Source organism: Mesoplodon densirostris, chromosome 5 (genome assembly GCF_025265405.1).
Source record: "Mesoplodon densirostris isolate mMesDen1 chromosome 5, mMesDen1 primary haplotype, whole genome shotgun sequence".
NCBI classification, from domain to species: Eukaryota; Metazoa; Chordata; class Mammalia; order Artiodactyla; family Ziphiidae; genus Mesoplodon; species Mesoplodon densirostris.
This window is the reverse complement of record NC_082665.1, coordinates 696,334-713,469: the sequence shown is the minus strand read 5'-3', so window position 1 is coordinate 713,469 and position 17,136 is coordinate 696,334. Positions and strand designations below refer to the sequence as shown.

At 48.9% G+C, this 17,136-nt stretch overlaps 1 protein-coding gene across 3 annotated transcripts in view; it reads left to right on the top strand.

Moving 5' to 3' along the window:
* The first annotated feature begins 4,096 nt into the window (after positions 1-4,096).
* The window catches only part of COL6A2 (collagen type VI alpha 2 chain), a 37,436-nt gene continuing 24,396 nt past the window's right edge, over positions 4,097-17,136 (top strand). For all 3 annotated transcript variants that reach the window (XM_060100316.1, XM_060100317.1, XM_060100318.1), the window contains exon 1: positions 4,097-4,206. The gene's annotated coding sequence lies outside the window, so the exon portion shown is untranslated. The remainder of the gene's footprint in view (positions 4,207-17,136) is intronic.

Below are 17,136 nucleotides of genomic sequence, written 5' to 3'. Positions count from 1 at the left end.
CGGGGCGGGGCGATATTCCTAAGAGTGGAACGTGCACCTTCAGAACCCAAGAGGCCTGCCTGCCGGGCCTGTGCTTCTTCCTAGAAAGGGGACGCAGGCGCAGCAACTCGTCTCTCACTTTGGGGGGACATCCTGGCTCACCCCTGACCCCCGGCCCTACACCCTGCCTGAGGCGCAGCTCTCTGCATTTCACGGGGCTCCCCTCCCACGTCTGGGCACACGTGTCCTAAGCCCTCTGCTCACAGCCTCCTGGCCCATCCTGCCCAGTGACTGATGTCCTCACTGCGACGGGCCTATGTCCTGTCCTGGGGGACGTCCAGGGGCCCAGTCTCCTTGACTGTGTTAGGACAGAGGGGAGAGTTGGCACAGCCCTGAGGCCAAACCGTAAATGAGTGCTGTGGTCCCGCCCACGTGACCGCAAACTGTTTCTGATCCTCTTTTTCTAACTGGGATGGAAAAGAACGTGATCACTGATCTACGGCCTTACTAACCTGCGACAAGGGTGTCACACCTGGCGCAGCAGGTGCAGCTGGGCTGCTCCCTGGTTAAGCCTCAGGGGTCTACACTCTCCAGGACCAGCCAGTCTCCACAGCCCTTGTCACCACAGAGACCGACAGCCCACCCCGCCTGCATCCTCCAGGTCGTGACCTCCAGGACAACTCGTAGTTTGTGGTTTACCTTCGGGACCACGAGGGGGCAGTGTCCAAGCTTCCCTGCTGGGCTGTCTGTGACCATCCCGGCAGGGAGCCCAATGTGCAGTTACTCCAGTGGCCAGCTGCACACCTGGGGACAAGGAAAATGACCACTGAGTGGTCTGACCAACACTTGGGCCAGTATTCTTTTATTACCCGGCCTGGTAAACGCCCCTCCAACAGGGAGGCCATGGTGACATTGTGGGTCTCCAGGTGTCAGTGTCCACTCAGATTCTGTGTCCAACTGTCCTCAAAACGTCTTGACAGTTCCCTACCAGAGCATCTGGGCCACCCAAGTAAATGCTGTAGGTCTTTGGGAGAATCGGGGAGCCTCACAGTAAAAACTGGCCAAGGCGTGGCCCGGTCCTTCCTCCTGGCCGCCCGGCCACCTCTGCAGTCAGTGGTTCCGATGGGAAATTCGTGAAGTCTGGGAACAGAGTCGGGATCCCGCCTTTTCACTGGAGGCCCTGCCCTCGGCCTCTTCGTTCCTTCCTCTGCCATCTACCAGGGCAGCTTCAGCACTTCTATTCTGCTCACTATGGGCCAGAACTTTCTCCAGGCCTCTGTGAGTCATCCCAGAATTGAGTGTGCCCTGTGACCTGAAGACTTGCCAGGAGATTAAATCCTAAGTTCCGAGTAAGTGCCTCCAAGTTGAGAATTCCTGCTTTCACAGTCTTCCGTTCTGGCCTCTGGGTCAAGGACCCTCAAATCCAACCCCAGGACTGCTGCCCGGCGCCAGGAGGTGGGCCGGCTCTCCCGCAGCTCCTCTGTCGTATGTCCGACATACGACCTCTGTCCTTCTGACCCGGCCCACAGGTCCCCATCAGGTTACACTGGACTCTCTCCCAGTCATTGGCCTGGCAGCCAGGAGATGGGCTGCCTCCAAGGGGGGCATCTGTTGCCTTGCGGCAGGGAGGCCCCTGCAGCAAGTCCCAGCACAGTGAAATACTGGCTCTACCAGGGAAGAGTGGGGCCCCGCAAGCTCTGAGGGCTCAGGGGTCTGCAGAGCTCATCCTCAGGGCTTCCACCCGGATGTCCCCACCCAGGTTCAGGGTCTCGGGTTTACTCGGCCGGGGCCTGACCGTCACAGACCAGCGATGGCTGAGCAGTCACCGCGCCTGGAGCCGGGTGCTCCTGTCATTCTCAGCCGCTGCTCAGCCCTCAGTTCTTCCCCCCGAAGGAGATGGGATCTCTTTTTAGGACAAAGAGACCCCTGGTGCTCACTCTGTGCCCTTAACGGTTGGCTGACTGCCTCAGTCTCCCGTTAACCCCTGCAGGGCCGTCGGTGCCACTCAGCACTAGCCACGTAGACCTCCGACCCCTTCAGACTCCTGGGTCGTCATACCTGCAAGGCGCTCCTGTAACACGACATTTTCCCAGGTCACCCCTGGTGGAATCTGGCAATTGGGCCTCCACCTTGTGCCAAGAGCTCCCTGCCCCCCACCACACCAACTGGGACGGGGTCCCCAGTGCTGGGAGGCGCAGCACCAATGCCCCCTGCACTCCTGTGTCCACTGGGGCCCTCCGAGAAGGAGGCACCAAGGCAGGCGGGATGTGACTAGAAATTTACTGGGGCAATGGCTGCAAAGGATCCAGGGGAGGAGGCTGAGGATGATGGGGGAGCCCTCAGACCAGAGGTGAGACCCCTGGGAGGACACGGGGAGGGCGCTGGGGAAAGCGAGTGGCCGCCCACAGAGCAGCTCCTAGACTGTCCTGGCCATGTTGACAGGGACACCTGGAGCCAGCTTAGCCCCTTAAAGGATTTGGGTCTTGTAGGAATGGGCCTGCGTTCATAGCGCTGGGAGCAGCCCCCGTGGGAAGTGTTGCCCCAGAGAGCACAGGTGGACACAGCAGGGCAGCACCACGCAGGGCCCCAGGCGGCAGCCCTCCAGGAGCAGGGAAGCTGGGCTCGTGTTCCCGGTCACCACGCAGCTGCCACAATCAACACACTGGCACACAGACACACAGCACACACACTGTATATCCACCCACACACTCATACACAGATACACACACTCAGACGGCCACACCCCCACCTCAGTGCCCCCTGGTTCCGGCGCCCATCCACACGGGAAAGGCCCCTGGGGAGGAGACCGTGACTGGTGCTGCCAAGGGACGGGTGGGCAGTGGGCGGTGGAGTGGGCACTGATGGGGGTCCGGCCTGAGGGGCTCCGGGAGGGGCAGCGTGTGGAAGGCAGCATGTGGAGCCAAGGAGTAACTGGCAAGGCCTCCAGCTGGCAGAGCAGCGGCGTCCTGTCTCGAGGCTGCACGGACTGCGCGTCCCTCCCCTTCTGCTGCAGGTCACGACTGCTGGGCTTACGGAGGACACAAAGACCCCTGGCCTCGGCCACTCAGCCACGTACTATCCCAACAGGAGACGGGACCCAGCTGCACCAGAGTCAGGGCACAGACGGAAAGAGGTGGTCAGGAAGTCCTCCTGGGCACACACAGGTGACCAAGAAGCTCTGGGGTCTCTCTCCTCTTGGGTGGAGGGGCTAAGTCAGAGATGTGCAAAGCTGCTCATCTGAGGCTGGAGCCACATCTCCTGGTGCCTGGGCCCCCTTCAAGGATGGCGGTGGCACGCCCTATCCCAGAGTCCAGGGACCTCACCCCCAGTCCCGCCTGCACCCTCCCTCAAGGAGGAGCACTGGTCCTTGGGGGCTGCCGCTCCAGGGTGGGTGAGGGAGTGGCGATCCCCACCACAGCCCTGACAGGGACCCTTCTCACCCTCTCCGACTCGGCTCAGGTAGGGCCATCACAGTGGCCCCAGGGCCCAGCCCCAAGAGCACCTGTGGGGTTCTTGCAAGGAAACCGGGGCCCAGCCAGCACCACTAGGCCCTCGCTCCCCACCCAGAGCGCCTGAGGCTCCCAGTGTCCTGGCTGCCCTGCCCCTCCCCGGCCGGCCTTTCACCCCTGAGGGGCAGGGATCCCACAGCGGGACACTCGTGATCAGCGGGTCACAGAGCTGCGTGTCCCTGCACGAGGAAGAAGACCCCAGCTCGCTGGTCCTGAGCAAGGGGGACATGGGGAGGGGACGCTGGAAGGGAGGACCCTGCGGCCTCCCGGGGCTGCCCCTCCAAGGGGCGAGTGAGTGGGGAGTCCGAGGCGCCCCAGGCCCCGGAGTAGACGCCGCAGGTCACGGGGAAATGGGCGGGGGCGGGCAGCAGGCAGGGAGGTGGGCAGGCGTCCAGTCGGAGCAGCTGCCCGAGGGCGGGGAGGGGTCCTGTCTTCGAGGGGCCGCTCTCCCGCCGCGTCCCCAGACTCCCGCACCCCTGCCCGCTCCGGTCCCCTCCTGGCCCCTCGGGTCCCCTGTCGGCCCCGCCCCGCCTCCATGCGCGGGGCCGCAGCGCCCCCCGGTGGCCTCTGTGGGCGCGCGGCGGGGCGGGGGCAGGGGGCAGGGGCGGGGTCTAGCAGCGGCCGCTCCCCCTGCCCACTCGGCGCCGTCTCGCACCGACTGGATCCGGAGACTCTGCGCTCGGGAAGAGTCCGGCGAGGGCGCCCGACGCGCGGTCAGGTAAGGCCCTGGGCAGCGCGGTCCGCCTCGACGCCGGGACGCGGGGACGTGGCGTTCGCCGGGGGACGCGCCCGCCACGGTGCCCCCACTTCCACCGCCGGCCTCGCTCGGCGCCCCCGGGTCCGCGCCTGGGGCGCCTCGCGCGGGGGCCCGTCCGTCTGTCCCCGCCTCTCCTGGGGCCGAGCTGGTCTCCCGGTTCCCGGCGCGGTGCTGAGGCCACAGCGCCTGCCGTCCCTGCCCGGGACCCCATCTGCAGCCAGACCCTTGGCCGCTCCTGGGAGGCTTGGTTCTGTCTCAGGCCCGGGGACATCTCCGGAGGTTCAGGAGCCCAGCTCACTCCCATGGGAGGACCACCCCCCACACACGGAACTGAGCACAGGGTCTCCAGGGGTGCTGGCCCCCTCCTCGGCTCGGCTGAGAGGGAGCGGATGTCCCTCCTCCCCCTGGAAGGACTGGCCCCTAGAATGAACTCTGAGGGGCCAGCTTCCCGGGCACTCGGGCTGCAGGGGAGGAGGGGGTCTCTGCTACCCGGAAGCAGGGGTGAGCAGGGAGGGGGAGCGCACAGGTCACACCCCACCCTACCCAGGAGTCAGCAGGAGCCAGCCTGTCCCTATTCCTCTGAGGCTGGAGGGGCGCACCGGCATCCCCCCGACAAAGTCTGCTAAGGGAGACTAAGAGGGTGCTGAGTGGGACACAGGGAGGGAGGTGGGAGCCCAGGCGGACTGTGCCAGGGCGGCTCCCCTGCTGGTCGGGCCCCACACCCACCCAGGGCTCCTCACAGGCCCAGCAGAGCCCAGGACAGGGCCCAGCACCCACTGAGGGGCTGGGGAGGTCAGCCGCTGAGCGTATCAGCTGATGCTGGTAACAACAACCAAAAAACGGTAGGGTGGCGCCCTGGGGTGCCTGCCATCCTGCCCGGGGCCCCGGAGAATGGTCCCCTGAACCCAGGGAGAAAGCTGATGGCCCCCACACCCCCAGGTCACCCAACTGTCCCCAAGGGAAGGATCTGCCTTTGTAGAGGGACACCCAAAAAGAAGGAATGTTGAGGTACACAGATTTCCCTGGGTTTTGTTTCCAGTAAAGGAGTTCTGGCTTGGAGGCCATCTTGCGTTGGGGTTTATTCCCTGTCTGCCTCACCAGGGCCAGGAGACTGGACGGGCACTGGGGGCTCCCAGGAGGGAGGAAAGTGGTCTGCCTTCCTTCCGTCATTCCGAGGCAGGAGAGCTGGGTGGGGGAGAGGGCCTGGGCCCCCAGGGCATAGGTGACTGGAGGGACTGGATGCAAGGGGCGCAGATGTGTACCCTTGGCAGGACGTGGGTCTCAGTGGGCCACTGGGCCACTCTGGCCACTGGGAAGCTGCCACCCTGGGCTGATGAAAGTGACCTGGGAGGCCTGTGAAGACCGTGGCAGGTTGGGGGCAGTTGTTGGGCATGTCCACAGTGGAAACTACAGGGAAGGCAACATCCAGGTGAAAGCCAGGCTCCACCTGCTGGGTCACCTTGTCGGGTGGAGTGCGGCCCTGCACCAGGCAGGGCACATCCACTCCCAGCAGACTCTGCATCGTCAGCCAGCACAGGCAGCTCTGTTGTGCAGCAGGCCTGCCTGAGGTCCCTCAGGTGTCAGATGAGCTCCCTGGGATGGGCCGGTGCCTGGGAGAGGAGCAGGACCCAGGGGTCTTCCCAGGGCCTCAGCAGGGGGTGTGGGCCAAGCCCAGCCTCCTCTCTGGCGCTGCTTTTTCATCTGCAGAACAAGGTCTCGAGGTGCACAGGGTATAGGGAGACCGTGTTTGCGGCCACGAGTGCTTTACAATGCTGCGAAACCTAGCTCTTGTGATTATTTGAAGAAAAACTCAAATAGTTTGATTCTTTTCCTTTAAACACGGCCCCGTGTTCCAGTGGGTCTCTCCTTCCTGTGGCTCCTTTCAAACATTTGTGCAAAGCCGGGGGACCCTGGTGTGGGGCACACCTGCAAAGAAGCAGGGTTCGTGGGGTGCTGCTCACTGAACAGGACCTGGGGGGCTGGCCCCCGCCCTGAAGCATGTGCTGGGATTGGGCCAAATCAGAAAGCAACACCCTGCAAAGACCAGGTGCAGATCCGCCCTGGAGATCTGAACAGGCGGGCATCCCCACGCCCCGCCTGCGGTTAGCCTCCGGGGGCCCACTGTAGACCCTGTGACGGGCAGACGGAGGGTGGGCATCCCAGCTGTGGGGGGCTGCACCTTGGAGAGCAGAGTCTGGGTCAAAAGTTCTGAAAAGTGTCAAGGCTTCCAAACTGTTGTCAGAGCCACCAGAGGAGTGGAGACGGGCCCTGGTGCCCTGGCTGTGGACAGTGTCTGGTTTCTGTCCTATTTGCCAGTCTCATAGATGAGGGATGGTGCCTTGTTGGTTTGTCTGCGTGTCCTTGGTTTTTGTGCAGTTCGATCACTGACCATTTGTACTGCTGTTACTTTCCTGGTTATGATTTCCCCATCTTCCTAATGGGTGCTCATTTTTTACTACTTTGTAAGATTTTTTTCCCTAATTTTTTAAAATTGTGGTTAAATACACATAACATAAAATCTACCATCTGGGGCTTCCCTGGTGGCGCAGTGGTTGAGAGTCCGCCTTCCGATGCAGGGGACGCGGGTTCGTGCCCCGGTCCGGGAAGATCCGACATGCCGCGGAGCGGCTGGGCCCGTGAGCCATGGCTGATGGGCCTGCGCGTCCGGAGCCTGTGCTCTGCAGCAGGGGAGGCCACAACAGTGAGAGGCCCACGTATCACAAAAAAAAAAAAAAAAAAAAAAAAAAAATCTACTATCTGAGCCATTTTTAAATGTATAGTTCAGTGCTATTACGTACCTTCATGTTGTGATACCATCACCACCATCCATTTCCAGAACTCTTTTCATCTTGTAAAACTGAAACTCTGTCCCATTAAACACTAACTCCCCAATCCCCCTTCCCCCAGTCCCTGGCAACCACCATTCTACTTTCTGTCGCTATGATTTCTGAGATATTCAAAGTACCTCATATAAGTGAATCATACAGTATTCGTCTTCCTGTGTGTGGCTTATTTCACTCAGTATAATATCCTCAAGTTTCATCCATGTCAGAGCATGTGTCAGAATTTCCTTCCTTTTCAAGGCTGAATAATATTCCATTGTATGGATGGACCACATTATGCTTATCCATTCATCCATCGTTGGACACCTGGGTTGCTTCCACATTTTATCTATTGTGAGTAATACTGCTATGAACATTGTTGTACAAATATCTCTTTGAGACCCAACTTTCAATTCCTTTGAGTCTGTATATCCCCAGAAGTAGAACGGGTAGATCATATGGTAATTCTATTTTTATTCCTTGAGGAGCCACCATACTATTTTCCATACAGCTCTACATGTGTACATTCCCACCAACAATTCCAATTTCCCCTTATCTCTCCAACATTTCTTGTTTTCTGATACTGCCCATCCTAATGAGTGTAAGGTGATATGTCATCATAATTTTGATTTGCATTTCCCTAATGATTAGTGATGTTGAGCATTTTTTCATGTGCTTATTGGCCCTTGGTATAACTTCTTTAGGGAAATGTCTATTCAAGCCCTTTGCCCATTTCTGAATCGGGTTGCTGGGGTTTTGGTTGTTGAGTTTCAGTTCTCTATATATTCTGGATATTAATCCCTTATCAGATATATGATTTGCAAGTATTTTCTCCAATTATGTAGGCTGCCTTTTGACTCTCTGGATAGTGTCTCTTTTGTATTGTTCTGCATTTATTATTAAAACCAACAGTCAACAGTAAATGACAGACTGACTGCCCGTCTTTGTTCACTTTGGACGTTACAAAGACTGGAATAGGAACACAGTATCACTTTTCCACAGCAGAGGTCACCCCTGGCCTCTGACCCCCAGCAGCAGGTAGAGTCAGACTTCACGGCAGTGACAGTCCCCATCATGGGAGACACCCTCCCTTTTCTTTGGGATCTTCTGGAGTGGAGAAGAACACCCAGAGTTGGGCTGAAGACATCTGAAGACAGGGAGAAGAGCTGAAATAATCAGACCTCCAAGGGTACTTAGGTGCTGAGAGGCATGTATGGACACTTATAGTGCCAAAACAGGCGTGCTGTGGGGACCACCAAGTGAAAACTTTTACACTTTAGTCCTATCAGAGACAAGTCAGACTAAAGAGGCTACTGTTTAGGGGCAACTAGAGAAAACTGGTGTCACCCAGATGAAAAACAGTAGCGATCACAGTGATTCCAGGACTTCAAAGCTCCACAAACATGATGTGTTTTCTTTTGCTTGTTTAGACTTTCTTCTCTTTCTTTTCTCTTTATTCTTCATTCTCTCTTTCTCCAGTTTCCATTAGGTTCTACCCCCACTCACCGCTGGTATCTCTTAAAGCTCACTTCTTTCTCCTCTTCATCTCTCTTGCTACTTTGAGGAGTGGCTGTTACCACACGTCATAGTAGAGCAACATTCAAAATGCTCCTCTATCACAATTCTGAGTCTGGAAACTGGTGGTTTGGTGAACTGGATCAGCTCCTTTTGAAAAAGGCAAGCAAGTTGTAAAAAGGGGGTGGGGAGCCTTGAGGCCAGACGCTATGAACTCCCCAAGTCCACTATCCAACCTAACAGACTGGCCAGGCGTGGAACACGTGTGTGCCTGTGTGACGCCACCTCGTCCTTTGTCTTCTCGCGGGACCTGACAACATCATCACAGAGAAACCAACACCACGGAAAGGTTTCTTTCAAACGTATGAGGACCGTGCCTTGTTTTTCTTCCTGAGGGGGATCCGCATCAGCGTTAGAACTGACAGACTGACTGAATTCCTACTGCTGGCACCTAACCTTTTAAGCCTATTTAAAGATGTACTGTTTCTCTGAGTCCATATTTGCTATTGATAACAGGAGCAGAAGCAAGCAGTCCTGCTCTGGATTTAAAAGCGCCAGTTGCCGTCCTTCACAAGTGTAACACTCGCAGAACTCATTATTGCCCCCCCAAAAGCCCATCTCCATAATAACAAGAATTTCTTCTCCAGGTTCAGTATCTCTTAGAGGCTTCGCACTTGCTGTGTCTTGGTCAACTGAGACAACCTCACACTTGTTCGGCAGTCATGGTTTGTAAATGCAGCAGGACCAAGGCAAGCTGAGCACAGTTTTTCCTTCTGGACTACACAACGCTGAAGTAGTTTTCTCTGGGTCCAAGTAGGATGTTCTCCTCAATTTCTGAAAGCTCATCCACACAACTCACCAGTAATTCTATTTTGTCATTGCGTTGCCACTCTTTTGTTGCAATTATTTTGGCTCTATTTTGTTCTAATGAGTATCTGTTAAAGGCATTATTTCAAATCCACTGTCAGTTGCAAACATTCGCAAGTAAATTACGTGTTCCTTGAATAAATTCTCCTGCATCATTTTTTTTATAAATTTATTTTGTTTGTTTGTTTATTGATTTATTTATTGATTTATTTATTTATGGCTGTGTTGGGTCTTTGTTGCTGCGCGTGGTTTTTCTCTAGTTGCAGTGAGCAGGGGCTACTCTTTGTTGCGGTGCGCGGGCTTCTCATTGTGGTGGCTTCTCTTGTTGCGGAGCGTGGACTCTGGGCATGCGGGCTTCAGTAGTTGTGGCCCACGGGCTCTAGAGCGCAGGCTCAATAGTTGTGGTGCACGGGCTTAGTTGCTCCTCCTGCATCATTTTTGTTGTTGCAAAGTCAGACATTTGACGGCTTTCTCCAAGTGCTCATCTTTCTTAAAATGTTCAATCACTTCCTTTAGTTCTTCTTGCCTTCCTGTAACAGACCGAAAGCTTGTATTCATTTTGTGTGTTTGAAAACTGAAATAGGGATCAAGAACCAAAGTGGTTGCTAGGTCATCATTTTCAGAGCTCCTTGGTGGACATTTCAGAAGATGGTGCATATCAGCTCTGCCCTTCACATCCTGAATTGCAATGACCTCGCCTCTTGTGCTACCCTGGGGTCCCAAACGCAGCAGCTGGCCTGGGGACTCCACATCCTGGGTCCCGAAGCCTCGTGTTCTGAGGCTTCGCTGCCACCTCTGATGCCAGGCTGCCCTCCCCTCACAGCCCCAGAGCCTCACTGCCCTCCCCAAGGATGCATCTCCGCCCCCAGTGAACCGCTCAGACCCTGTCCACGACTGGTGGAAGGACACGAAAAGGAGTGCCCTGGACCAGGCTGAATAGTGTCTTTTGATGCACGATTATTGTTAATTTTCATGAAATCCAGTATGCCTATTGTTTTCTTTAGTTGCTTGTGCTTTTGGTGTCATATTCAAGAAGGCATTGCCAAATCCAGTACTGTGAAGTGTTTTGCCTTCTGTTTTCTTCTAGAAGTTTTATAAATTTAGGTCTTACACTTAAATCATGGATCCGTTTTGAGTTAATTTTTGTGTATGCTGTTAGGTAAGGTCCAACTTCATTCTTTAGAATGTGGATATCCAGTTTTCTGGCACCATTTGTTGAAAAAGACTGTCTTTTCCCCCACTGAATGGTCATGACACCCTTGTTGAAAATTGTTTGATTACATACGTGAGGGTTATTTTTGTTTTTTGGGTTTGTTTTTTTTTTTTTTTTTTTGCTGTACGCGGGCCTCTCACTGTTGTGACCTCTCCTGTTGCGGAGCACAGGCTCCGGACGCGCAGGCTCAGCGGCCATGGCTCACGGGCCCAGCCGCTCCGCGGCACATGGGATCCTCCCGGACCGGGGCACGAACCCATATCCCCTGCATCGGCAGGCGGGCTCTCAACCACTGCGCCACCAGGGAAGCCCGTGAGGGTTATTTTCGGACTCTATTCTATTCCATTTGTCTATATGTCCCTTTATCCCAGTACCATACTGTTTTGATTAGTGTAGCTTTGTAGTAAATTTTGAAATCAGGTAGTTTGTTCCTCAGTTTGTTCTTCTCTTTTAGAATTGTTTATGATATTCAGGGTCTCTTGAGATTCTTTGCGAATTTTAGAGTGGTTTCTTCCATTTCTGCAAAAGTCATTATTGAGATTTTGATGGAGATTGCATTAAATCTGTGAATCACTTGGGGTAGTATTGACATCTTAATATTAATTCTCCCAATCTGTAAACACAATATCTTTCCATTTATTTATATCTTCTTTAATTTCTCTCAGAAATGTTTTATATTTTTCAGTGAGTCTTTCACTACTTTGGTAAAAATAATTCCTAAGTATTTTATTCTTTTGATGCAAATGTAAATAGAATTGTTTTCTTATTTTCCCTTTTGTGTTATTTGTGTTATTCATTGTTAGTGTATAGAAATGCAATGGATTTTTGTGTGTTGACTTTGTTTCCTGCTACTTAGCTGAATTCATTTATTGTAAGAGTTTCTTTTTGTGGACTCTTCAGGATTTTCTACCTATACAATCATATCATCTGTGAACAGAGTTAATTTTACTTCTTCCTTCACAGTTTGAATGCCTTTTATTTCTCTTTCTTGCCTAATTGCTCTGGCTAGGACTTCCTAGAAGTAGAATAGGACTTCTATTCTATGTTGAATAGAAAAGGTGAAAGTGGGCATCTTTGCTTTGTTCCTCACCTTAGAGCAAAAGCCTATAGTCTCTCACAATTGAGTATGATGTTAGTTGTGGGATTATTATAAATGGCTTTTATTATATTGAGGTAGTTTCCATCTATTCCTAGTTTGTTGAATTCTTTAATCATGAAAGGATATTGAATTTTATCAAAAGATTTTTCTGCATCAGTTGAGATGATGATGGGTTTTTCTTTCATTCTGTTAATGTGGTGTGTTACATTAATTGATTTTCATATGTTGAATCATCTTTGCATTCCAGGAATAAACCCCACTTGGTCATTATGTTTAATCCTTTTTCTGTCCTGTTGAATTCTGTTTGCTAATATTTTATTGATGATTTTTGTATCCAGGTTGATAAGGGATATTGGTCTGTAGTTTTCTTTTCTTGTAGTGTCTTTGTCTGGCTTTGGTATCAGGGTAATGCTGACTTCATAGAATGAGTTTGGGGGTATTCCCTCCTCTTCAATTTTTTTGAAAAGTTTGACAAATATTGATGTTAATTCTACTTTAAATGCTTCCTAGAATTCACCTGTAAAGCCATCAGGTCCAGGGCTTTTCTTTGACAGGAGATTTTCAATTACTGATTGAAACTCCTTACTAATTACAGGTCTATTCAGAATTTCTATTTCTTCATGGTTTTGTCTTTGTAGGTTTTGTGTTTCTAGGAATTTGTCCATTTCATCTAGGTTATCTAATTTGTTGGCAAACAACTGATTATAGTACTCTCTTATAATTCTTTTTATTTCTGTAGAATCAGTAGTAATTTCCCACTTTCATTTCTGATGTTAGTAATTTGAGTATTCTCTTTTTTTCTTAGTCCATCTAGCTAAAGATTTGTCAGTGCTGTTGATCTTTTTGAAGAATTGACTTTTGGTTTCATTGATTTTTCTCTATTGTTTTTCTATTATTTCATTTACCTCTGCTCTAGTATTTATTATTTCATTCCTTCTGCTAGCTGTTAATTTGTTCTTTTTCTAGTTCCTTAAGTTGTAAAGGTACAGTTAGGTTGTTAATTTGAGATCTTTCTTACTGTTTTATGTAAACATTTGTAGTTGTAAATTTTCTTCTTCATACTGCTTTTTACTGTGTTTCATATGTTTGCTATGTCTTGTTTTCATTTTTATCAGTCTCTGAGTATTTTCTAGTTTCCCTTGTGATTCTTCTTTGACCTATTCTATTGTTTGCTTAAGGGTGAGTTGTTTAATTCCCACAATTTTGTGAATTTTTCAGTTTTCCTTCTGTTACTGACTTCTAAAGTCATCCCATTGTGATTAGAGAAGATACTTTTTATGTTATTTTCTTTTTAAATTTATTGAGGCTTCCACTGTTGTTACACTTCTCCTCACCATTGCAAGCCTCTCCCTCTCTGGTTGAATTGACTTCCAGGAGATTTAAAGGGCTGGAACCTTTTTCCCCCATTCATTTTTCTCTTTTTCTCCTTTTGGGAGCCAGACATTGAAGATTATGACATTCAAAAGCAACTGCACATACAGGGGAAATTAGACAGGAACTGCACATGCCTGGGGGAAAGTGCAGGCTCAGGAAGGAAATGAGAAGACCTTACCTTTACTCCTCAGGCTGAACCTTGGCACAGAGACAGCCTACAACAATCAAAAACAAAAAATAAAAATGAAAACAAACGATCAAGAATGGCAAACCCTAGGGAAGGAGAAGAATCTGATTTCCAGAGTGACCATTTTAGATTCAAATGTCCAGTTTTTAACAAAAAATCAAAAGGCAAACAAAGGAACAGGAAAGTATGGCCCACTCAAAGGAAAAAATATAAACCAACCAAAACTGTCCCTGAAACAGAACTGATGGTGGATCTACTAGACAAAGACTTTAACACAACCATCTTAAAGATGCTCAAGGATCTAAAGGAAGATGTGGAGAAAGTTGAGAAAATAATGTATGAACAAAATAGAAATATCAATAAATAGAAAACCTAGGTAGAATGCAAAACGATATAATAGAGCTGAAGAATACAATGACTTTTAGTTATTTATTAGAGGGATGCAAAGGCCAATTTGAGAAGACAGAAGAAAGTGTTAGTGATGTTGAAGATAAGACAATGGAAACTATGAGTCTGAGGAGCAGAAAGAAAAAAGATTAAAGAAAAGTGAACAGAACCTAAAGGACATGCATACTTGTTTTGGGAGTCCCAGAAGGAGATGAGAGAGAAAGGGGCAGAGGAAATATGTGAAGAAACTTCCCAAATTTGATGAATGACATGAATATAAACATCCAAGACAAGTAGGATTAACTTAAAGAGACTCACACTGATACACATTATAATCAAACTGTCAAAAGACAAAAACAAAGAGAATTTTGAAATCAGCAAGAGAGAAGTGACTCATCATATCCAAGGGATTCTCAATAGGATTACCAGGAGACTTCTCGTCAGAAACTTTGGAGACCAGAGGCAGGGTGTTGATATATTCAAAATGCTAAATGGAAAAAAAAAACTGTTGCCTGAAAATTCTATATCCAGCCTGATTGTCCCCCAAAAGTGAGGGCAAACTTAAAACATTCCCAGATAAACAAAAGCTGAAAGAGTCCATTACTGCTAGACCTGCCCTGTAAGAAATGCTCAAGAGGGTCCTGCAGGTGAAATGAAAGGACACTAGACAGTAACTTGAAGTCATATGAAAATATGAAGCTCTCAGTAAAGGTAAATACATGAGCAATTATAAAGCTATTATAACAATAATTATTGTAACAATGGCATGTAACTCACTTTTTTTCTATATGATTTGAAAGACTAATATATTTTTAAAAATTATTAATCTAATATATACCCAAGAGTGGAATTGCTGGGTCAGATGGTAGTTGTACTTTTAGTTTTTGGAGAAACCTCCATATTATTTTCCACAAAGGATGAACCAACTTACATTCCCATCAACAGTGCATGAGGGTTCCCTTTTCTTCACATCCTCACCAACATTTGTTATTTGTGTTCTTTTTGATGATAGCCATTCTGACAGGTGTGAGGTGATATCTCATTGTGGCTTTGATTTGCAGTTCCCTGATGATTAGCAATGTTGAGCATCTTTTCCTGTGCCTGTTGGCCATTTCCTCTTTGGAAAAATGTCTATTCAGTTCTTCTGCCCATTTCTTTTTTTATAATTGCTTCACAATACCGTGTTAGTTTCTGTTGCACAAAAAAGTGAATCAGCCATATGCATACACGTGTCCCGATATCCCCTCCCTCTTGAGCCTCCCTCCCATCCTCCCTATCCCACCCCTCTAGGTGGCCACAAAGCACTGAGCTGATCTCCCTGTGCTATGCTGCTGCTTCCCCAGCCAACGATTTTACATTCGGTAGTGTACATGTATCGATGGTACTCTCACTTCGCCCCAGCTTCACCCTCCTACCCCATGTCCTCAAGTCCATTCTCTATACCTACTTCTTTATTTCTGACCTGCAACTATGTTCATCAGTACCTTTTTTTTTTTTAGATTCCATGTATCTGCGTTAGCATATGGTATTTTTTTCATTCTGACTTAACTTCACTCTGTATGACAGATTCTAGGTCTATCCACCTCACTACAAATAACTCAGTTTCATTTCTTTTTATGTCTGAGTCATATTCCATTGTATATCTGTGCCACATCTTCTTTATCCATTCATCTGTTGATGGACATTTAGGTTGGTTCCATGTCCTGGCTATTGTAAATAGTGCTGCAATGAACATTGTGGTGCATGTCTCTTTTTGAATTATGGTTTTCTCAGGGTATATGCCCAGCAGTGGGATTGCTGGGTCATATGGTAGCTCTATTTCTACTTTTTTAAGGAACCTCCATACTGTTTTCCATAGTGGTTGTATCAATTTACATTCCCACCAACAGTGTAGGAGGGGTCCCTTTTCACCACACCCTTTCCAGCATTTATTGTTTCTAGCTTTTTTAATAATGGCCATTCTGACTGGTGTGAGGTGATACCTCATTATAGTTTTGATTTGCATTTCTCTAATAATTAGTGATGTTGAGCATCTTTTCATGTGCCTCTTGGCCATCTGTATGTCTTCCTTGGTGAAATCTGCCCACTTTTTAATTGGGTTGTTTGTGTTTTTGGTGTTGAGTTGTATGAGCTGTTTATATATGTTGGATATTAACACCTTATTGGTCATATCATTTGCAAATACTTCTTCCCATTCAATAGGTTGTCTTTTCGTTTTGTGGATGGTTTCCTTCACTGTGCAAAAGCTTTTAAGTTTAATTAGGTTCCAGTTGTTTAATTTTGGTTTTATTTCCTTTGTTTTAGGAGAGAGAGCCAAAAAAAATATTGCTGTGATTTATATCAAAGAGTGTTCTGCCCATGTTTTCCTCTAGGTGTTTTATGGAATCTGGTCTTACATTTAGGTCTTTAATCCATCTTGAGTTTATTTTTGTATGTAGTGTTAGAGAATGTTCTAGTTTCACTCTTTTACATTTAGCTGTCCAGTTTTCCCAGCACCACTTATTGAAGAGACTGTCTTTGCTCCATTGTATATTCTTGCCTCCTTTGTCATAGATTAACTGACCATACATGCATGAGTTTATGCACTGGGCTGTCTGTTCTTTTCCATTGATCTATGTGTCTGTTTTTGTGCCAGCACCATACTGTTTTGATTACTGTAGCTTTGTAGTATAGTCTGAAGTCAGGGTGCATGATTCGTCCAGCTCTGTTCTTCTTAAAACTAGCATTATTGTAACTCCACATTTTGTTTTCTACATAATTTAAGGGAAAATGCATTAAAAATAATATTTGCTTGTGTTTTGGGACACAAAATGTGTAAAGATGTAATTTTGTGACATCAATAACTGAAAGGGATAGGGAGGGAGCTTTTAAAGAAGCAGATTTTTTTGTGTGTTGTTGAAGTTAAACTGGCATAAATTCAAATTATATTGTTATAACTTTAGAATGTTAAATGTAATCCCATGGTAACCATAAAGAAAGTACCAAAAGAATATGCACAAAAAGAAATGAGGAGGCTTCCCTGGTGGCACAGTGGTTGAGAGTCCACCTGCCGATGCAGGGGACAGGGGTTCATGCCCCGGTCCGGGAAGATCCCACATGCCGCGGAGCAGCTGGGCCCGTGAGCCATGGCCGCTGAGCCTGCATGTCCAGAGCCTGTGCTCCACAACGGGAGAGGCCACAACAGTGAGAGGCCCACGTGCTGCAAAAAAAAAAAAAAAGAAAAAGAAAAAAAGAAATGAGGAAGGGATGTAAATGTTTTACAAGAAAAATCAGCTGCACACAAAAGAAAACAATAATGCAGGAAATGAGGAACAAAAAAGCTATAACTACATAGGAAACAAATAGCAAAACTACAGAAGTAAGTCTCTCCTTATCAGTAGTTACTTTAACTGTAAATGGATTAAACTGTCCAAGCAAAAGACAGAGA